The sequence below is a fragment of the Astyanax mexicanus genome, chromosome 23 (assembly GCF_023375975.1).
Source record: "Astyanax mexicanus isolate ESR-SI-001 chromosome 23, AstMex3_surface, whole genome shotgun sequence".
NCBI classification, from domain to species: domain Eukaryota; kingdom Metazoa; phylum Chordata; class Actinopteri; order Characiformes; family Acestrorhamphidae; genus Astyanax; species Astyanax mexicanus.
In genome coordinates, this window is record NC_064430.1 from 15,718,650 (window position 1) to 15,742,697 (window position 24,048).

Sequence of the window (24,048 nt, forward strand, 5' to 3'; positions counted from 1 at the left end):
GACAACATAGAAGTGTCAAGAAAGAAGTACAATTACTTAATTACTTTACTTAAGTATAAATTGTGGTCATGTATAGTTTACTTCTTACATTTACACTTTTAAAAATTGCTTCCGTACTCTTGATTTCAGCTAGTTTTCATTCCGGCTTCTCATCTTTCCAAACAAAAATCCTATCCAGATACAGTAAATCTCTCCAGCCAGATAGAGTGAATCTGATTGTGGTTGAACAAGAAGTATAAACATATACCATTCTGACACCCTATTGGTTTATACGCAGTTTATCCATCACACCTGCACACGCCACACCCACACTCCAGCAGGAACATAGCAGACGTACGTAGTCTAGTATGAAGGTGATCCGTGGCTTATGAGAGTCTCAAGGGAGATCGAGTGAACTCAAAATGTCCCGACTAAGCTTTAACTTTAATATATTTGCATTGAAGAAAAATACATTATTTTTTAATGACCATATGTGCAGGTGAAACAGGGAGCCTAGTGCATTTCAAATTTATCAACATCAACATTTTATTATAACACTATAGTCATTATGGCTTTTACAAAAATGTGTTTTGAAGAGAGGTGGGGTAGTGTTTTATCTTACATTACTTTTACTTCCATACTTTAAGTAGTTTAGTCACTTTAGCTAATTTAATATATACAGATATACTCACCATAAATAAAATATATTTTAATGGAACTGCCAATACTGTAAACATAATACTAAAAAAGCACAAGAGTGAACTCTTATAAGACTGAATTTTGTAGGTGCAAGTCAACATACTGTGTGCACTAGGAACACAGAACAACAGTAACTTGCTCTTACAGCCTACAATACTGACACCTGACTTTCAACACATAAATTAGACTAAAGCATATCTAGGATAAGGTAGCTTTGGGCAACAGGCAACACAAAGATGGTAAGTAAAGGAGAGGCCACACCCAATATGCAAATATAGGGTACCTGGAACCTTATGGGAAAGCTGTGTGAACCAACACTGATGAAAGAGCAATGCCACATGTGTAGTATACTAAAAGTTGGTTAAAATCCCGTTATTTTATTGGCTCAACAAACATTTTTTTTAAGTTCGCTATTCCTCGTAGGCTTATACATACACCCAAAAGCACACAGAAATGTGAGCAGGATATTCCTTTCCTTTTCTTTGTGATTTTTTTTTGGGGTTGAATTGCTATTAAGCTTTCACAAAGCTTTCATTTAGCCACCAAAAACAGCCCCTCAGTTGTCATAAATAATTGCGAGTTTAATGCTGCTATTCTGAATTAGCAGCTGGTGTGAAAGCTCTGTTTCCATGGCACTATAAATCTACTCCTGTAAAGAGAAGCTGTCATTTAATAGGCCCATCAAGAGAGAGAAAAAGACACATTTCATAGTTATTAATGTCGACTCGTACAAGATGGGCATTAGTCAGGCCTTTCCCATTCTGCCAAAATGGCAGTCAAACACTCGGCCCCTAAGGATCGCAATTTTTCATGCAACAGGGAGGTATTGAAAAGGCAATGATTAGTGAACCAGCAATAAAATCGATTACTGCTTTAATCCCATCTGATTATCCACCATGTTCTTATGATATTGTTTGTGTTACTGGGAGAAAGAGAAAAGAGCAAGAAAGAAGGAGACAGTGAGGCATTGAATGATTGTAGGCCTTTTATTACTCAATCAGGATAAAAGCAGAGAACACAAAAACAGTACTCTGAAATCTGAATACAGAAAGTTTTATAACCAACAGTATAGAAAGTAGCCTGTTGATCACAACACATGAGCTACAAGTTTACCTATGGTAGCCCAGGGGGAACGACTACACACTGATGGTGAGTGTCAAAAACTAGGAGCCACACCCAGTATGCAAATAGCTTGTTCCAGAAGCCAATGGAAAAAAAGCTGCCAATAGCAACAGACTAAACTCAATTTTCTAAGTTGGTTCAACTTTTTCAAACTTTTTCAGATTTCTGTTTGAATGTTCACTGAAAAAGATACTTTGCACGAACCTAATAAAATATTCTAATTTGTTACACCTAAGTATATCATTTTTTTTCAACTTACATTTATGATTCAGTTACAATCTAACTTTTTGTTTTAAATCAATCAATATGTTATTGATATTTAACATTTTTTTTAAACCTGGAAAACCCTATTATTCTCTAATACAGCCATGTATAGTTTTACCTTTGAATAAACTATTTAAATCATTTTAATTCTGTTCATAATTTCCTTTTCAGCCAAAATGCATTTTTTCTATAGTCCCAATTTATCTATTGTCATAAAACCTTTTAAAGGAGAACTCCGGTGTAAAATGGTGTAAAAAATACTTAACTGCAAACCTTCGTTCTTACACAGCGTTTAGAGATCCAGAAATTTTAACAGTTTGTCCAAACATTCTTAAGACTGGGTGACACGGGGCATAATTTGCCCTGATAAATCGCTTTTTTCACCAATAAGCTTCTTGTGCACTTGTTATCAATGCCTTGTTTTAAAACAGGTCAAACTTACTTGTTTAGGTTTATTACAATGATTACATGAAGTTGTTTGCACTCAACATGCATGCATATTGTAGTCGTTTTTATATCCAAATTTCTAAATTAAACATGCACCACTTATGCATATGCAAAAACATAAAACAGTGATAACAAACAATTTAATGAAAATAAAACAGTATCGTGAATTGTGAACAGCACTGAGAGAACAGCCAACGCAGAGTTACCATAATCATAATAATAATTTTTATTCTTTTAAACAACAACACCAAAACTGGGCAAGTTTACCTAATTAAGCCTGGGGGAATCCCTACACATTGATGGTGAGTGACAGAAACTGAGGGACACACCCAGTATGCAAATAGATTGTACCAGAAGCCAATGGAAAATAAGCTGTCCCAGTAAAAAAAATATATATATATTTTTTTATTTATTGGTTCAACTTAACTCAGTCAAGCCATTATTTTGCTTTGATGTAGTTAAGTTGTAAATATATAGAATATATAGAATTTTATTCAACTTAACTGAGTCAAAGAGAGATGATAACTTGAATCAGTTAAGTTTTATTCACACAGCAATAGTTAAGTTACCAACTGTTTTTTTAAGTATTGTGGGCTTAAGAAAGTCAGCTTATTCCTTACATATATAGTAATATTTAGTATGTTTCTTACATTATATATTATATATATTACATATACATTTTTATATACATGCCGAAACTGACAGCACACAAAAGTGAACTCTGTCACTCCAAGCCAACACACTGTGAACACTAGGAACACAGAATAAAGGCAACTGGCTCTAAAAGCCTACAACACTACAACCTATGCACCAATAAACTTATTACACTACTACATGCCTAGGATAAGGTAGCTTTGGGCAGCAGACAACACAAAGATGGTAAGTAAGGGAGAGGCCACACCCAATATGCAAATATATGGTGCCAGGAGCCTATGGGAAAGCTGTACAGTATGTGCCAACACTGTGGAAAGAGCATTGACAGATGTAATATACTTAAGCTGTCTCATAGATCATATAAATCTCATTTCAATATCACATAAATTAAAATAATTTCAGAAGTGTATCAGATCAAGGTCATCATGAATACTTCAATACGTTTGCAACTCTAGATCAACCATGGTTTATCAAATGGCAATTTTCACTAAAATTGTCCACCCTGTAATGCAGCTCACCATTACAGGATAGACATACAGTATGCATGGCAGGAAATTAAAAGTAAAAAAATTAATTGGTTAAATAGGGAAACTTTCTATTCAGTCTGAAGTCTTATAAATATAATGGTCAAATGAAATGAACATGTTTAGGATTTCTTTAAAAGTTATAAATCACCAAAAGGCACAATATTATTTTTTTATGATGCAAAGTATTGGAAAAAAAGTGAAATAAATCACACCTTCTCCTCCAGCACTTTCAGTAGTGCCCTCTCGGCATGTCATCTTTTCACTCTAAATAAGCATATTAAATAAACAGACTGCTGGCAAGTATTATTTATTCAGTGATCTCCTCTTCAGTTACAATCATTTAAACATTTAAAGCACATGTGTTATGAAACACAGGGATAATCACATTGCAATGCATCAAATTCTGACTCTTACAGCTAATCTCAGGTTTATCTGAACTCTCTGTTGTCCAAACCCTTATGTTGCAGCTGGTGGAAGGACAAGATGAATGGATAGATGGACAGCTGACTATTAATCACTAGAGGGAAATAAAATCATCATAGCAGCAAGATTAATATCTTATTATACAAATGCCAACAACATGTGCATGAGCACAGTGGATAAGACAAATAATCTTGAGAAAAACACAAATACATAAGTGGGGATATTGAGTGATAGTCTAGTTGTAAGTATTAGATTGAGATAAAAGTGTAAAGGACGGGGCCCGGGAAAGGCCGTGGATAAAAAAAATATTAAATTGAGCAATTTAGCAGCTCGTAATCATGTTTTCTTTAAATTGTGTGAACAATTTGAAATTTGTGGGGGAAACCAAAGGCTCGACTACCGTTAGCGAAACCACCACAACAAATTCTGGACACTGTATTATCTTATTGTAACAACAGAGCATTGATAAGTAGCAGATTATAAATACAGATAACTGATGATAATAACTGCAGCCTTTAGCCCTGCTCTGCTCTTAAACTGGAGCCCAAGCAGTTAGAACTACATTTGCCTCAAAATGCTAAAAAGGATTTTGGGAAAAGACTTTGTGAACCCTGTGAATCCAAACCAGCAAATTATGACAACTAGAAACACAGAACAAGAGTAACATGTTCTTACAACATATGCTAACGAGATCTGGCAACCAACACATACATAACACCAAAGCATACCTAGTATAAGGTAGCTTTGGGCAACAGAAAACACAAAGATGGTGAGGAAGGGAGAGGCCACACCCAATATGCAAATATATGGTGCCAGGAGCCTATAGGAAAGCTGTATGAAACAACACTGTAGAAAGAGCATTGACACATGTAGTATACTAAAAGTTGGTTCAAATCAAGTTTTGTTATTGTCTCAACAAAAAATTAAAAATTTTCACGTTGAAGTTCTCTGAACTAATTTTATTGAAACTAAAAGTCAGCATAAACCTGGTAAATCTGATAAGCAGCGTGCGCTCTCCTGGCATGGAAGGCATCTTGTGGCGGGAGAGCCAATGGCTCGGCTACCATTAGTGACGCACTACGACAAATTCTGAACACTGTATTATCTAACTGTATAGCAATAGAGCATTAATAAGCAGCAGGTTATAAATGTAGATAACTGATGATAATCACAGCAGCCCTGAGAGGACTATGACTTTATTCTTGTAATATTACGACTTTATTCTCAAAGTAAACTATATTATTATTTTTTTAAAGAGTGGCCCTAAAACGCCATCAAAGCAGACATGAACAGAACTGTAGATGTGCGCTTATCCTGCCTGTGTGCACATGAAGTAAAAAAAAGAATTTTTTTTGAGTGCATAAAAATCGCTCGCTCAAATTAACAAAATTGTTAACTATAATTAAAGAAATCGTTTACTTGAATTAGAGAAATCAATCACAAATTGCAAATCGCTCACTCGAAGTGAGCACAAATAACAAATTGTTCACACGATTTAAAGGAAACATGAGCACGAACTGTTATATCATTTGCTTAATTATTTTTTTTTATCCACAGCCCCTCCCGGGCTCCGTAGTAAAGTGCTTCATAATGATCATATCCAGTTCGATTTCTCCGGCTATCATGAAAAAATTCTTCCATGCTGTTGTTCTTTAGTTAAAGCAGATTTTCCATTTTTTTTCAGTGTTTCCACTGAAAAATTGATTTTTAAAGCTTTCCAGCTATATCACTACAAAAACACCATTAGAATGTGTATAGTTTACTACAGTAACATTTTAGTCATGTAAAAAGATGTAGCATGTGAGGCAAGGCAATAATCGAGTGCACAAAGCTGTATGCTCATTAAATCCGCCCACACAAGACCATAGCAGTAAAATAATATTATTTATTCTGTCTAAGACAGATGTTGAAGGGTTATTTAGTGAGAAAAACGGTTCTACATACAACAATGAACACTAAAAGAGTTCTCTGAATGATTTAAATGATTCTTCTGAATGGTAAACTGTGGGAAGTCTCTTTGGCTTTCACCCACATCCCACCAAATTATCTTGTCAAGTCATTACAAGAACAATTGTAAATTACTTTTCAACCTTTGAGGGCAAGGAGGGATTATTGTGGTCCGGGTGTTTTGCAGGCAGTGGTTGCTGGTTTGGAGGTCTAGAGTCAAATGGCTTTTTTAAACATGTGGTTTTCAGACCAGAGATTTCCAGACCTACACAGCTAATTCTGTTTTTTGGAATAAACTTGAGAGTTAATATCAACTCATTTTAAGTGTATATGTGTTACCATCGAATACACTCTAAGACAAAGTTAAACTAACTCTTTTCTGGGAGTCGGCCATTTAAATCTGTTTAGGAGTTAAATCTGAACTTTTGAGGGAGTTAAAATACAGCTCTCAGCTGGAGTTAGTTTTAACATAAACACCTTCAAAGTGTCAACAACTAATGCAAAATTCTGTCATTAAACTAATTATTGGAAAAAAAACATTATAATACCTAAAACTCTGGAACTTTTAGAAAAAAATGATGACAAAAGGCATTATTACTAGTTAGAAAAACAATTTCATTTCCTACAAATGTATTTTTCCATTGCAGTTCTCAATGCATTGCTAATACTTTCTTACACTTTACAGCGCAGAAGAGGGTATTTTTTGTCTCACAGCCTACAACACTCATCAGCTAAACAAACAACCATTACATGAAACATAAAAGAACACCCAATGGAAGGTAGCCCTGGTGGCCAAGACTTCACACGGATGGTAAGCTAGGTTTGAGGGAACCGCCCATTATGCAAATAAATGATGCTGAACATTTGGGTTAATACTGAAATATTTAACTCTGCCAAATAACTCCAACCCTGAACACCATTTAAATCTGATTTTTTAAATTTTTAAAGTTTAAATTAAACTTTTAATTTCAATTCTCCAGTTTTTGCTGTGTAGATTAACTTGTCTGCAGGGAATTCATTTCTTGTCTTTCCTTTAGGCCTCCAGTGAGCTTTTTGGTCTTAGAACATGAACCTAAAGACAAAACAAACATAATACCCACAAAAAAATAAAATATTTTGCCCATTTTTCCTCAATGACATTTTGGGTCCTATTTTAGCGATCTACTTATGAGCCGTTAACTGTGCACTTGGCGCAGTTTGATATAGGGGAGCATCAGGGAAAAGCAGAATTGTTTATTACCTCTCTATGTCAACTAGTCTAGTCTAGTCATCCAGCTTCCTTTCATTTACTCTCTGTTCAGAGAATTCTAGAGTTTAAAGAATGATGGCTTCAAAATAATGGCCTGTTTTCCACTGCAAGACCAAATGGACACAAGGGTCAAATTGTACCATCATGTGTCAATTTCTTTTTCCATTTGCTCTTGTGCTCAATCAGGACCTGGACGTGCACAGTGTCTCGTAATACCTGTGTAACTTTTGCTGTTATTAAATGTCTGCAGTCTTACGAAATACAGCATAATATCTAAGTACAACATATGTGAGTTTGGAAGTTTTTAGACTTGTTACTGGCCTCGTTTAACTCATTAACTACTACAGCACTAGCATGTCAACTACAGAGCTCGTCCTGCATTGCCAACACTATCGAGTTAGCATGCTGGCTATCATGGCTTTAGTATGCTGGCTATGGGCCTTGTCACAAGACGGTATGAACCCAGTTATAGGGCTCATCACTACCATAGCTTTAGCATTTTGGCTATAAGCCCTGTCCCACATTACTTTCGGTCTCGCTCAAAATCGTCTCTCTGAGTTGTGTATGATGCTGCACATGAAACTCTTCCTCAACCTCTATTGTCTACAGTAGCTAGTAAAAGAAAATATATTCAGAAAAACGAGTCGATCAGGAAAAGCACTGTGTCTATGTCAACCCGTGAATTAGTATTCATGGCCTCGCCCACCTTGGCGAAGGAACAGCGTGGCAGTTCGTTCCTGCGTTATTTGTGCAAAAAACACATCAGTGTTCCATGCTTTGCCCAGTAATTCAGAGCTGAAGAACATTTAGTTAGAATTTGTCTGTGGAACACCACCAGCGAAGTACTATTAAGTTAGGTAGGTGTATATTTTTAGAACAGTTCTGTTTACTCTACTTAAAAGTAAAAATCTTCCCTGGGGATTTGTTCCAACTGCCTTGGTGGCTCTGCTGGGGCTCAGCCAACAAAACTCTGGGGTGGATTTATACTTTCTGGACCTGGACTACCCACCTCTGTGTGTAAGTAACTAGGTTTACATAGGATCTCTGGTGGATTTTGCGTTTTACAGAGACTCTAAGACTAGGTCAGTTGCTGAACTGTGTTTAGCAGGGCATTAAATATGCTGTAAAGTAACAAATGACATTGCAAAGGCTGTTATTAGTGCAAAAATGTCCTGGTGTCACAGTGCTCTTAGCCAATCAGAGGCAATATATTTGCATGTATAAATATGCCAGCTACAGGCCTCCATTAACATCACTACCACAGCTTTAGAATACTAAAGGCTACTACAGGACTTGTTCACCATCGCTACTGGCCTCATCCAACATGCTTACCATACTATTAGCATGCACGCTACTCTTCTCATTTAACATTAGTGTAGCATTAGCACAGCTGACATTTCCACAGCCCCACCATTTTCTGTACTCTTAAATATAAAGACTGAATACTTCTGTGTCTCCCAGTGTGTTAAATGCTGAGAGAAGCATTTTGTACTGAACTGTGTCTGTGTGGAAAAGCCTCCAGGACGATTATCCTTCAAGCCCAGAATCTTTCAGCCCTGCAGTGGAAAAAAGCCCATTGTTTCCACAGGAAGACCAATCCATTTTAGAAACCAAATTCTGATTGGATGAGACAACAAACAATACAATTTAGTACAATCTGCATTCATGTAGACATCACTAATACAGTCAGTGTTGGTGGTAAATTAAATTCTAATCTCCTGTGTTTCATCCCCTGCAAGCACACAATTATTTTTTTCTTAGTTAATTAAACCAGCCCTTAGAAGCACATTCATTTCAGATCTACAGTATGTGCTGTATTAGATTTGAAGCAATATATTTGTTACTGTTGTACATTTTTATAGAACACAGTATTACAGGGTACAACTGTTATACACTAAAAAGTCAACATTTTGCTTTGACTCAGTTAAGTTGTAAATATATACAATTTAAGTTTATTCAACAGAAGTCAGAGAAGAACAGAGTCAAAGCTAGATGATAACTTAAATCAGTTATGTTTATTCAGCTTAACTGAGTTTTGTTCAAACAACAATAGGTTAACTACCTCAACATTTTTTTTAAATATTGTGGGCTTAAAAATTTAGTTTATATAACATATTTAGTATATTTTTAAAGAACTACAAATTCTGACAGCAAAATACTACAAGAGCACAAACATATTCATTGCATTTCCAAGCCAACAAACTGTACCAAAAGAAATATAAATTAAAGGCAACTTGCTCTTACAGCCTACAAAACCAAGATCTGGCAATAAACACACATATCACACAAATGCATGCCTAGGATGAGGTAGCTTTTGGCAACAGACAACACAAAGATGGTGAATAAGGGAGAGGCCACACCCAACATGCAAATATATGGTACCTGGAGCATTATGGGAGAGTTGTATAAACCAACACTGTAGAAAGAGCATTGGCATATTTGTAATATACTAAAAGTTGGTTAAAATCACATTTGTTCAGTGGCTCAACAAGCATTTTTAAGTTTTCAGGTTCCCTAAAGTTCCCTAAGTTCCCTAAGTTCCCTAAACTCATTTTATTGAGCTGTACTGGCCGGTAAGTTCACTCAACTTGATAATATTAGTTCTCCTGACTGAAAAACAATTTTTTAGTGTGTATTTGTCCAAAAAATTAAAGATAATCATAATGTAATAAATGCTGTAAATGTATTCCATTTACAAATAATTTTCTTGTTAAAGCATAACGTAATGTTATACTGTAAAATATATAAAATATATTAAGGAGCTTGTCCACATTTCCTGTGTCTCCTCCTCTTTTCCCCGATTTCTGCTGTTTGTATTGAGGTATATACAATAGCCCTGCCCTTCTCTATATTTTTTTTTAAACACAGAATGTAGATTAGACTTATTATGTACCTATGATATGTAGGCTCAGAATCTCTAGACAGTTACAATTATTTCACCCTCTTTAATATGTTTACTTTGTGTAATATGTCTGTATCATACATATGTACCACCAGACAATGCCAGACAAAGTTAAGAAAACTTAAAATTTTAAGGCAACTTACTGCACTAGATTTTTGAGTTTTGAGAGCTTTGAGGCCAAATCAGTCTTTTTGCGTTAAGCCAACTAGAAATCTTTAGTTTAGATAACTCATTTTTCATATGCATAAAAACTTTAAATATTAAATCTCAACTTAAAAATTCACTTTTAGGTTCTGTTGACTATCCTTAATGATCAACTAAAACAAATAACTTGTGTCAATCACTTGCTTTACATAAATCAAAGTCACATAACGAGCACAAAACTACAAGGGGTTGGACAATGAAGCTGAAACACCTGGTTTTAGAGCACACTAATTTATTGTTCTGACAGACAGTTCTGGTGGAAACAGGAGAGTTGAGGTGCACATTGAATTCTGCCGTGATTTGGGCAGCCGTGGTTTTATGTTTTTTGGATACAACCCGGGTTAGCACCCGAACATCCCTTTCAGACAGATTCCTCTTACAGCGTCCACAGTTAATCCTGTTGGATGTGGTTTGTCTTTTTTGGTAGTATACTGACATTACCCTGGATACTGCAGCTCACAGATGCACCATCAAAACATGCACAAACAATTTGTTCTCTTATAAACTTTGGTCACTCATAATGCTGTGTGCATTGCAATATTCTGAACAAAACTGCAATCTTACAGCCGTCAACACTGAAGACAGGCGGTTAAATATGACATAGCTTGTATGCAAATCCCAAGAGAAGGCAGCCTGTGTAGAATGTCTACACACTGATGGTGAGTAAGAGGTGGGAGGACACGCCCAATATGCAAATAGTCTGACTAAGAGTCAAACTGAGCATGTGCAGTAGTGCAGAGTAGTTGGCTTAGCCTCAACATGGGTTCAACTAGAATTTGTAAATTTACCAACACAAATGATTCAGTTAGACCAACTTTTAACAAGAAACTATATAATGTTAATTGAGGTAATTAGTTTGCTATAGTTTACAATGCAATTCAATACTGTTTTTTTCACAGTGTACAATAATGCATAAGAAGCCCACCACTGGATCTTTTTTCCTATGTACTGCAGATTTACAAGCACCTTGGCCTTGAACTTGAACTTTAACCAACAGCAAAACAAGCAGTGCTTTTCCTAATGCTCACATATAATGTGTAATACTGTGGCTGTTATTTTCTGCTTCGCGTATTAGTCAAAACTTTCGATCAGGCGGCACAATATTTGCTGAATTATTAATTATAGCCTTGTCAGTTCTTGACTAGTGCAGAAATCCTATTCTTTTTTTTCTCATCTTCCTTCACACTTTATCTCCTCAGCAGTCTGCGCCAGAAACTGCAAAGCTTTTTTCGTCCTTTTTCACAGTTGGTTATTTGGACTGAGCAGTGGATATATTTTCTACTCATTAAAATCTCTGTGCATCCAGCCAAATCCCCACGGTTAATTGCTCAAAGCTTTTACAATGCTTGAGAATGAAATCACATTGTGTATCAGTGAATAATGCTTTTTAAACCATCATTGAATTCCCCTTTTATTGTATTTCATCATTCGCATCAGTAATAATTTACAATAATTTAAAATCAGGAAAAAAATAAAAGAGCACTCCAGTTTCTGATTCTGTTTCTCTAATTTTGCTATTTTTAGATATACGTTTAAGTAAAATGAACATTGCTGTTTTATTCTATAAACTACTGACAAGATTCCTCCCAAATTCCAAATAGAAACGATGCAAAGAAAACAAGTTCATATTCATAAAGTTTTAAGAGTTCAGAAATCAGTATTTGGTGGAATAACCCTGATTTTTAATCACAGTTTTTTTCATACATCTTGGCATGTTCTCCTCCACCAGTCTTAGACACTGCTTTTGGATAACTTTATGCTCTACACTTCTGGTGCAAAAATCCAAGCAGTTCAGTTTGGTTTGATGGCTTGTGATCATTCATCTTCCTCTTAATTATATTCCAGAGGTTTTCAATTTCAAATTCATATTTGCACTACTGATATATACTATTTATACTGTCATTTTATCTCAATCACCATCAATATTGCACTATTGTCTTACGTATGTTTATTGTGTCTTGTTGTTTTGTATATATTATTAATATGTTTGTTTTGTTTATATTATATATCTATTTCTTTTTTTTACTTATATTTATATATCTATTTCTCCCCACACTACTGCACCTTGTTTTTGTCTCATGTATGTCTATTTGTGTCCCTGCTGTATTGTACCCATAGTGACTCCCATTCTCTTTTATTATATCTATTATCTGTACTTGCTGTAAAATTGGGAAGGAGAGTAACGTAATTTCAATTCTCTGTATGTCCTGTACATATGCAGTATTGACAATAAAACTACTTGACTTGACTTGATTTCAAAATCACATATCAATTATCATACGTATCTTAATAATGCATAATCTTTACATAATTTAATCTGATGATAACTACATTTGCAGTACTATTAGCATAAAGTCCTCTAAAGAAATTAGGACGCCCCATTAAATATTTACATCTTTATGAAGAAATATGGATTAATAAATATTTGATCTTTTTTTGAAAATGTTGCCAAAAGTACTCACATGTTTGCATTCACACGAATATGAACTTGAGATATGAACTTCCCAATCCACAGGGTTCAATATGATGTGAGCCTACGCTTTGCAGCTATAACAGCTTCAACTCTTCTGGAAACTCTTCTTTCCACAAGGTTTAGGAGTGTGTTTTGGCATTTTAGATCAGACACTGATTTTTTTACTGTAATTCACCCTAAAGGCGTTCGTGTCAGGTTGAAGTCACGACTCTGTGCAGGCCAGTCAAGTTCTTCCACACCAATTCACACTGAACTTGCTGATCTATGTCTTTTAAGAACCTTTTTTTGCAGTATAACACTGTAAAAATATATTAATTGGCTCAACTTAACTCAGTCAAGTTATCATTTTGCTTTGACTTAGTTAAGTTGTAAATATATTCAATTTTAAGTTCATTCAACTTAACTGGAGCAAAGCTAGATGGTAACTTCAATCTGTAATCATATTTTATGAGACATACTTCCATTAAACTGTGTAAAGAGTGAACTTTACAGCTCCACAATCACAGAATAAAGTTGACTTGCTCTTACAGCCTACAACACTGGTCAATTAATGCATATATTCTACTAACACCTGCCTAGGATAAGGTAGTTTTGGGCAACAGACAACACAAAGATGGTGAGTAAGGGAGCGGTCACACCTAATATGCAAATATATGGTGCCATGAGCATTATGGGAAAGCTGTATGAACCAACTCTGATGAAAGAGCATTGACACGTCTAGGTTAGTAAAAGTTGGTTGAAATCACAATTTTTCATTTTTTCCAGTTTTTAGGTTGAAGTTCTCTGAACTCATTTTATTGAGGTGTAATGGCCAGTAAGTTTACTCAACTTATAGATAATATTAGTTCTCCTGACTAAAACACAGAATCACTTTTCAGAGTGTAGTGTCATGGACAAGAAACCTGGACCTGCTATAGACTGAAATTGTATCTTTTTATTAATGATTTTAAATTCTGTTTGGGATACAACAAAGGTTGGGTTTAAATCACCGGGTGATTACATCCATCCTGCCTTCGCTGTGAATAGTGTTGGGCACGTTACTTTAAAAAAGTAATTAGTTATAGTTACTAGTTACTTCTCCAAAGAAGTATCTGAGTTACTAATTAAACAAATTAAATAATTAGTTAGATTACTTGTTACTGAAAAAAGTAATGGCTTTGGTAACGCCATTTATTTCAACGCCGTTATTCCCATTACTGGATGTAATTATCTCGGGAGCCATTGCTAACGATAGTCGGTCACTCCTAGTAGTGATACGATGGACACTAACAAATCATTGACATATGCAGGAAAACTTGCAGCCATATATGTTGCTGTTGCTTCTCTTTGCAGAGCTTCCGACTGGAAATGTTCAATAGAATAAAACTTATCCACATATGACTGGGATTTCCCAGGAAAGTCTGCACCAGACTGCAACACTTCCTTGTCCTTGTCTGTTTGGCAGATTTATCACCAATCGAACACTTCGATCAATCGATCAGCTGGGACATCAGCTTCAACAACCTATGATTGTGTAGGACTTCCTACAGGATGCTACAGTATATGGAACCTGTATGTCTCCATATCAAATCTAATATCACTTTTTCCTAGACACTAAAAACCAAACAACAAAGCTAAAAAGGACTAAGCAGAGCAGAGTGGTCTTCCTTGGCATGTGCGGCATGCTGCAGATGGCAGTGGGCTGATCCCATCACGCTTGTGGCCTGCAGGGTCCTAGCAGACCCCCTTTGAAAGATCTCAGGGTCCTGCCAAGGCCTTTAGGGTTTACTGAGGGTTTAGGGGGAGCAGCTGTCAATGAATTGGGACAGAAATCATTGAGAAACAGAACCCCATTGAAGAGAGGAAGAGAACACAACACAGATAAGATAAGATCCAGACTGTATTTTGACCTGTGAACAAATATTGGAAGCACTGTTTCTTTATTTCATATACAAACGATACATGTTGGGTGGTAGTGGACTAAGGCATTTAACCCTCAACCTCCCCTTGACTCTACACCAAGGGTGGAGGAGCGGGTTTTACATGGGGGGCTGGGGGGGGGGGGGGGGGGTGCTCACATTTGCTTTGAGCACTTCTTACGATGATGTCCTTTTATTAAAAGAATGTAATTTTATGTTCATAGAGATTTTGTGGCAGCAGTTAATATGAACGTTAATTAGATAACCTAAACCCTACCAGTCTGTTAGCAGAACATGACATTATCCAGAAGTCTCTGCTCTCATCATTGACCTTGCGTGTAAAGCCGGTGTTGTGCCGAATTCAGCACCCCCACCAGAAAAAGCACCCCCTCTCAGGAGCGCGCACCCACATCTTCTTGACTGTACTTAGAAAATGGAAGTACCCAAGATACTCTTCTAAGCTCTTCAAGATACTCTTCTAAACGTCACCTGCAGCCGCTCCCAAGGTGGGGTGCTTTTCCTGGCGGGGTTGCTTTTCCTTCAGCACCATAGTAGTAGTTTTCTGCGGTATAATTTTGGCATATTCCAGTGCTTTACACAATACTTCTGGGAGTGCTAGTAAGTGGATACCACCCCTTATAAAGCCACTCTTGAGCTTACCTTCTTGGGGTTCCAACTACACCTGGTACAGACATGCGTTGCTTTTCTTTGCAGAGCTTCCAACTAGCAATTTTCAGTAGGTAATGCTCTCCCACACACAGCAAGGCTTTCACAGAAATGTCTTAATTAGATTTCAACACTTTCTTGACCTGACCAGTTGACAGATTTATCACTAATCTAGCATTTATAGTCAAACTAGCTTTGGATATCTTAAGTAACTTTGAAGCACTGTTGTAAGTCGCTCTGGATAAGGGCGTCTGCTAAATACCGAAAATGTAAATGTAAATGTAAATTTATGGGATCAGCTTGGACGCACAGTTCAGCAACTATGCTATGATTGTGCAGGATCTACAGAGCCAGCTGCAACATATGTGGGCTAATGTGCCAAAGGATGCTATATGGAACCTACAATTATAACTGGTACAGGCATTTTATTCCTGGCAGTGCAGGAAACACCAATTCATGCACCTTCTAGCCTGCTTCACCTTGCTTGACACGTTCTATAAAATCTTTTCAAGGGTTTCTGGACTCTGGAGTACTTACTCGGCAAGTTAAGTACATTTCATCAAGTGTGAACGCTATTTTTGAGTTTTGGAGCTGTCCAGAGTACTGATCTCAGATTGTCCTAAAATCAGTCTGAAATAGACTCTGGTACTGAGTACTGCATGTGTGGACACTATCAGCTCCTGGTGCAGCATTTGGGGTTGTGTAATTGGTTCACTTTGTAACGGGCTGGCTTGACCTCATCATGTTATCTTCACTTTCCAATAGTATACACTTTATAACAACAAATTCACAAAACTGAACCAGGCTAACTGTAATAAGATCAGCTTTGTGGAGTCAGTATCGGTACTGACAGCATGGTAATAAATCCACATCACACACTGACATGCATGGATAACTATTTTCTGTTATAACAACAGATAGCAACTTCGTGGTGCATGTGCATGGTGGCCATCCATCTCTAAAGTGCTGTTTCTTACCGTGTGAGTGTTCACACTGATGCTTTTGTGATCCCACATGCATAAAAGCGATGCAAGAAACTGTGCAATTGGGTCACAGTTCAGATAGAGTTCTTGTGTGTGAGAATGAAGAGCAAACCAATGATAATGAGACCCTCCCCCAAACAAGCCCAGAATGTGGCTGTGGACTTCTTGGTCCAAACCTAAATAGCATGAGTGAAGGGGCTGCGATCCAGCGTCTGAATTTAAAGATCAAAGTTAGTATAGTATAGGTCAAGATCAAGCAAACTATGGTCCAGTATAGACGTAGTGTGAAAGCATTGTTCAAGATGACCAAGATTCAACTTTTGGACTAATTAGAGGAAGTTAAGGCAGACTATCATTATCTTTAAACAATAGAAGAAGAAAAAAGAATGGTGCTTTGCTGAAATTACATTTCTATTTTTGAACAAATAACTGTATATACGCTCTCTGCATCTCCTTTGCTCACCACCCTGACACTGCAAACCAATGAAGAAGAGATGAAAAATAACAAAGTATATCTACTTTACTACTGTACTTAAGTACTAGAATGCTGTATCTGTCTATACTGAAGTATTATTTATCTCCTACTTCCACTTTTACGTCAGTATATATTTTTGATGAGTTTAATACTTTTACATACTTTGATAAAATTTGTATGTACTGCATCCTTACTCCTTACAATTATTAAAATGTTTGGAATCATTTCAAACCCACATTAAAAACACCTCAGGGTCTTTTCCGAAAATTAATTACCTTATTATAAGGCGCACTATTAATGAACGTCTATTTTCTGGTGTCATACATAAGGTGCAAAGGGATTATAAGCCCCATTTTAAGCAACAATAGTAAGAAACAAAGGTGTCGCCATGTTTCCATACTAATTCGAATTTAAACAGTAATTTAAAAAATATATTTCAAAGTCAAACGAGTGCTGGATTTTAATCTACAAAGATTTCTCTCCTGAAAACTGTTTATGTGGGTGAGCAAAGCGCTTTTGTTTATATATAAAAAGCTTAGATTTCCAATATTTTTAACAGCACGATTAGCGGCACTTAGCGCTAGTAAATGCCACCCGACAGCGCTGCACTAAGAACACCCTGAGTGTTCTGGTAAGCCAGGTAAGCCATATTAGCTAGTGTTTCGTCCCACATAACTTGTTTTATCACGGTAAACACACCTTTGAACAGCGAAAGAGTTAGTGCTGTGGTTAGCGGCTAATTCCAATGCTTATACTGCTTCAGTCTTGGTGCTGGAGAAACTTCACTGGCACTCCTGTATAATGCTGCACTTCAGCAAAGTGGCTTTACTGCTCCTTACAACCTGACTGATACAAATCATACATAAGGCGCATACATAAGGCGGGAAAATTAAAGAAAACGTGTGAAAAATATGGTAACTAAGCTTCAATATTTGATTAACACAATTCAATATCCCTTTGTTTAAAAGATTTTATTCATTTCAGGAAGTTCCTTGTCAACAAGTCCACAACATCAATTTACCTTCAATAAATAGGTAAATTAATAAATAAAGTCTTGGGCAGTGCCTGGCCTTTGCAGAGCGGACACGCCTGCTCATCTTCCCTTCCTTTCATTATAATGAGGGGTTTTGTGCTCAGATCAAGCTAAGCAATAATGGGAGGTTTGATTGTTTATTGCAGGTAAAGTATGGCTGCAGTACAGACTACCTGACACTCAATTAGCAGGGGGATGAAATTATACTTTTGAACTCATTTCCTGATTAAACATTAATTTACTCCTATTTGTTTATTTATTTACAGGCTATGCAAAGAGCCTTTTCTTAATAAACGGGTAGCTTGATACTTTAATTGACACTCCTCCAGCCGCGTGAGAGTGAAAGACATGGTGGAGGGGCGCTGGTGATTTATGTTCTCGGCGCTAAGTAATAATGATTTCATTGGGCCAAAATTCAATCAGGACACACTGGCATTTTCATCTGGTTTTAATTGCCTTATTTGAAGCAAACGTCACAGCCGGTGAGCCGCGTGCGTCCCGAGATGTCAGGTACGGACACGGTGTCACCATGATATTATTTTAATGAAAGGTCATCTTCATTTCTCTCTATCTGTCAGAGAGTTCCTCCTCCTCGTGTTTAAAAATGAAAAAAAAAAGCTAGTTTGGAAGCAGCGAGATCTGAGATTTTATACAACCTACACTGTAAACCCATACGTTGTTTAAACTCAAATGATTTAAGTCTGTTTTACATAAAATTAGATATTTCTAAACAATTATAATCAACTATTTTGTGTTAGTTGAACATTTGTGGGCACATATACTGTACTATTCAAACTGAGATCTTTGAGTTGAACCAACTTATAATAACTGAGTTTAGTCTGTTGCCATTAAAAGCTTCTTTTCCATTGGCTTCTGTCACAATCTATTTGCATACTGGGTGTGTAAAACAGTTTCTGACTAACACTCACCATCAGTGTGTAGTGATTCCCCCTGGGCTACCTTAGAAATAAATCAAGTTCCCCTTTAACTGTAATAACTTTATGTTTTAATTTATGCTAACTCAAGTTTTTATTCCCCATTACTTAAAAAAATGAGCAAACTGGCTACCAGAAAAAGTTAAATAAAATCAATTTATCTGGTCCTACAGTAAAACAACAATAAAAAAGTTAAATCAACTACCGCATTAGTTGTAATAACTTGATGTTCTAATTTATGCTAACTTAAGCTTTCATTAACTATTACTTAACTTGGTAACACTTTCTATGAATGTCATCTCTACACTGTAAACCCAGAAATTGTTTGAACTCAAATAAATTAAGTCTGTTTTACATAAAAATGGAGATTTCTAAACAATACTCAACTATTTTGAGTTAGATGAACATTTGTGGGCACATATACACTTAAACTGAGACCTTTGAGTTGAACCAACTTATAATAACTGAGTTTATTCTGTTGCCATTAACAGCTTCTTTTCCATTGGCTTCTGTCACAATTGATTTGCATACTGGGTGTGTCCAACAGTTTCTGACTAGCACTCACCATCAGTGTGTAGTGATTCCTCCCAGGCTAGGTTAGGTAAACTTGTGCATCACACATTATGATTAAATTCTTGGTCTCTGTGTTGTAGCTGTAGAACAAGCATTATTTATTGAGCTGCAGTAACTCTGTGTTCTTGCTGTGCTCTCAGTTTTTTTAATTCTTTACTGTTTTCTTTCATCTACTTTTTTATGAGTACTTAAAAAATAGTTGTATGAAACCAGAAAGAAGACTAAATTCAAGTTCAGGAAAATGTTAATTTTAAATATATATGTATTTGTTAAGTTCACTGTACTTAAAAACTATATTACATGAACTTATAATTTATTAGGTAATCGTTTTGAATATAGTCAACTTATCGGGTTTTACACACTTAAAAAAACCAACTTGCATTTACAGGCTATTTAAAGTAGAAACAACTCAAGTAAACTGTTTAGATTTAACTATGATTTGAGTCACTTAAATAGCAAGCATAAAGTGAACTTAACTTGAAAATAACAGTTATAATTGCTTGACTTTTTCAAGGCAACGGGTCTCTCAATTTTTTTAAGTAAGATCAACTTATCACATTTTACAGTGTATAAGACTCTATAAACATATTCATAACACATTATAATGCATTCATAAGGCATTGTAAACATGGGTATACATATATATAAAACTCTATAATTCATCATAGCCATGTTTATCATGCATCATAAACTGTGATTATAATGCATTAATAGCTGCATTTATAACATGTTATACGTCAATACCAAGAAACTCAGTCCCAGCTTGTAGACCATCTGTATCATGACTAAAAAAGCTTCCAACTTATAAACACACCCTCAGTAATCCTACAAATATATTTTTTATATATGTCTTGAATATAATGTTAGTTATAGTCAATTATAATGTATTATAACAGGTCTTTGTGCACTCTGTCAAGTAAAGTGACAGACTTTCATTGTGGGACTAGATTTTCAATGATAGATATATACGGTAACACTTTCTAACTAACATTATATTCAAGACAAGTATAAAAAATATATTTATAGGATTACTGAGGGTGTGCTTATAAGTTGGAAGCTGTTTTAGTCGTGATACAAGTCTACAAGCTGGGACTGAGTTTCTTGGTATTGACGTATAACATGTTATAAACACAGCTATTCATGCATTATAATCACAGTTTATGATGCATAATAAACATGGCTATGATGAATTATAGAGTTTTATATATATGTATACCCATGTTTATAATGCCTTATGAATGCATTATAATGTGTTATGAATATGTTTATAGAGTCTTATAGAGATGACATTCATAGAAAGTGTTACCATTAATACTATTTTAACATGTATTTCATAAGCATAGCTTATAATGTATTATGATCACAAGTCATAATGCTTAATAAACATGGCTATAGTGGATTATGCATTTTTAGAAATATGTATAGCCTTGTATATAATGCCTTATGAATGCATTATAATATATTATGAATGTAGTTATAGAGTCTAATAAAGATGACATAGAAAGTGTTACCTTTAACTTTTTAAGGCAACCGGTTTCCTCAATTTTTTTTAATAAATTCAACTTATCCGTGCTTACAGTGTAGTCGTAATGCAGTTTAGTTCAGGCGCCTGTTATAAAAAAGTTTAATTGTGAGAGTGTGTGTTAATACAAGGCCGTTATACCATTATTTCTCAAGCGCAAGGACTGAATTCACTCTAAAACCTTATTTAACCCCATTCGTGTGCTGAATCTTTTATTTTCCCACTCTGGTCCCAGTGCATCAATCATGAAAAACCTATTATAAATGTTTAAGCATGCACCCCGTATAAAATATGCAAGTGCATATTGGAAGAACAGACTTAGCATAACGAAACCGCCGTTAGGCTGCTACATACAGCCTTAGATTTTCTTGTCCCCGATGCTTAGAACCGTTCATAGATCACTGCAGTGCTGGGGAATCCTGAAACTGCCTGAGCCAGTGCACTGCGGGGAGCTGCCAAGACGCTCATGACACTCATTCTGATCTGAAAAACGTTCACTTCCTATTTGGGGCCGTTCTGCTTCACGTCTTCCACTACATTTTTACAGTTAGCCATCTGTTTGTTCTTCTTTATCGCCTTCTTCCTTTAGTTTTTTATGTATTTTCTTCTGTTTTTCTTCTCTTTCTCCGTCTTTCTGTGGGTGTGAATTTTTTTTTGACATCGTATTTTACAGCGAACTCAAAGAGAATAATGTGAGTCATCAATATAATCATTTATTTAATTTTTTTATTAATAATCTAATGACTTCATTCGATTCATTTTACATGATTTTTAATAATATACACTTTTAAAAAGTTACAGTTCCCTACTGAACCTTCATACCAAATTCATGCAGCAGACTCAAAGCCCGAAGTCCAGAAGTGTCCCTGGTTAAAAAAAAAAAAAAAAAAAACATATTGAGAAATGTCTAAGTATGCTGTGAATATACAAATAAACAGATTTAAATACTTATTTATAATATATTAAAAGCACATTAATATAATGCTTTCATCAAATGCTTTTAAAAAAGTACAATATAGTGTATTAAAAAAAACTACTACTATGTAGTATACTTTTAATTTAATATAATTCAATATACTTTAAAAATACTTATTTCCAAATATACTTTTGTACATTTTTAGCAAAATGTGTTAAAAAAACAACTGTTCCAGTAGTTCACTTAAAATACAATGTATCATGTAAATTTAATTACTACTACTAATTTACAAAATTGTAACAAGGTGAAAATTCCAACCTTTTGCCACAGTTCAGGTTTCAAAAACATAAAGATATGAAATTGTAAATTTTTGTGAAACATCAACAACAAGTGGGACACAATCGTGAAGTGGAACAAAATTTATTGGATAATTTAAACTTTTTTTTTTTTAGAAACAAAAATCTGAAAAGTAGGGCGTGCAATATTATTCAGTCCCCTTGCATTAATACTTTGTAGCACCACCTGTTGCTGCGATTACAGCTGCAAGACCCTTGGGGTTTGTCTCTATCAGTTTTGCACGTCGAGAGACTGAAATTTTTGCATATTCTTCCTTGCAAAACAGCTGGAGCTCAGTGAGGTTGGTTGGAGAGCGTCGGTTTGTGAACAGCAGTTTTTAGCTCTTTCCACAGATTCTCCATTGGATTCAGATCTGGACTTTGACTTGGTCATTCAAACACCTGGATACGTTTATTTGTCAACCATTCCATTGTAGATTTTGCTTTATGTTTTGGATCTTGTTTGTCTTGTTGGAAGATAAATCTTGGTCCCAGTCTCAGGTCTTTTGCAGACTCCAACAGGTTTTCTTCCATCCATCTTCCCATCAATTTTAACCATCTTCCCTATCCCTGCTGAAGAAAAGCAGGCCCAAAACGTGATGCTGCCACCACCATGTTTGACAGTGTGGATGGTGTGTTCAGGGTGATGAGCAGATGTGTTGCTTTTACGCCAAACATAACGTTTTGCATTTGGCTTCATCTGACCAGAGCAACTTCTTTCACATGTTGGGTGTGTCTCCCAGATTTTTTAGAGACCTTTTATGAATAACTTTCAGAAATGGCTTTCTTCTTGCCACTCTTCCATAAAGGCCAGATTTGTGCAGTGTACGACTGATTGTTGTCCTATGGACAGAGTCTCCCACCTCAGCTGTAGATCTCTGCAGTTCATCCAGAGTGATCATGGGCCTCTTGGCTGCATTTCTGATCAGTCTTCTCCTTGTTAGAGCTGAAAGTTTAGTGGGACGGCCGGGTCTTGGTAGATTTGCAGTGCTCTGATACTCCCTTCATTTCAATATGATGGCTTGCACAGTGCTCCTTGAGATGTTTAAATCTTTTTGTATCCAAATCCGGCTTTAAACTTAAAGCGCTGCGCTGAAAGTAAAGTGGCCGAATAATATCGCACGCCCCATTTTAAAAAAAGTAATCCAATCCAATAAATTTCATATCTTTATGTTTGAAGCCTAAAATGTGGCAAAAAATTGTTAGAATATTTTTGCAAGGCACTGTACAGTATGTCTATGTAAACACAAAGCAATTGCCATCAATAGAAGTTAAAACACTGTCTTGTTCAAACTGGAACTAGAATAGCAGCAGAATATTGTCATTTCAGCATGTTCTCCATCCATCCATCCTTCTAGCACTCTACCATGATTAAGCTTTATAACCACTCTTGGCAGCCCGACGTGCCCACAAATTGTGCACTGAGACAAAAAGCTGTTGTTTACCGTTTTAAGGAGCGCCGCCTCATCCTGTTAGTGAATCAGACGGCGGTGTCTGCCTCTCTTTCCTGGCAGCATGAATCAGTTTTATTCAAGCAGTGACGCACGTTATGTGCCGTCCCCATCTGGAGAGAAACAACCCGGCGCTTATTTGTCCCTCGCTCATCGTACGCCGCCAAAGAGTTCCACTGGGTGAAGCAAACTTGAAGAGTCACATTAACACACGCACCTGTTGAAGAATGAGATTAAGCGTTGATGAGCTGAGAGCGCAGTATGGCGCTAATGATCACACAGACACACACTGTAATGGTGAAGTCTGAGAGCTGTTATTTAGAAGGCTTGCATGGTTTTCACCAAGATCTTGCAGCAGCATTGATGATGGT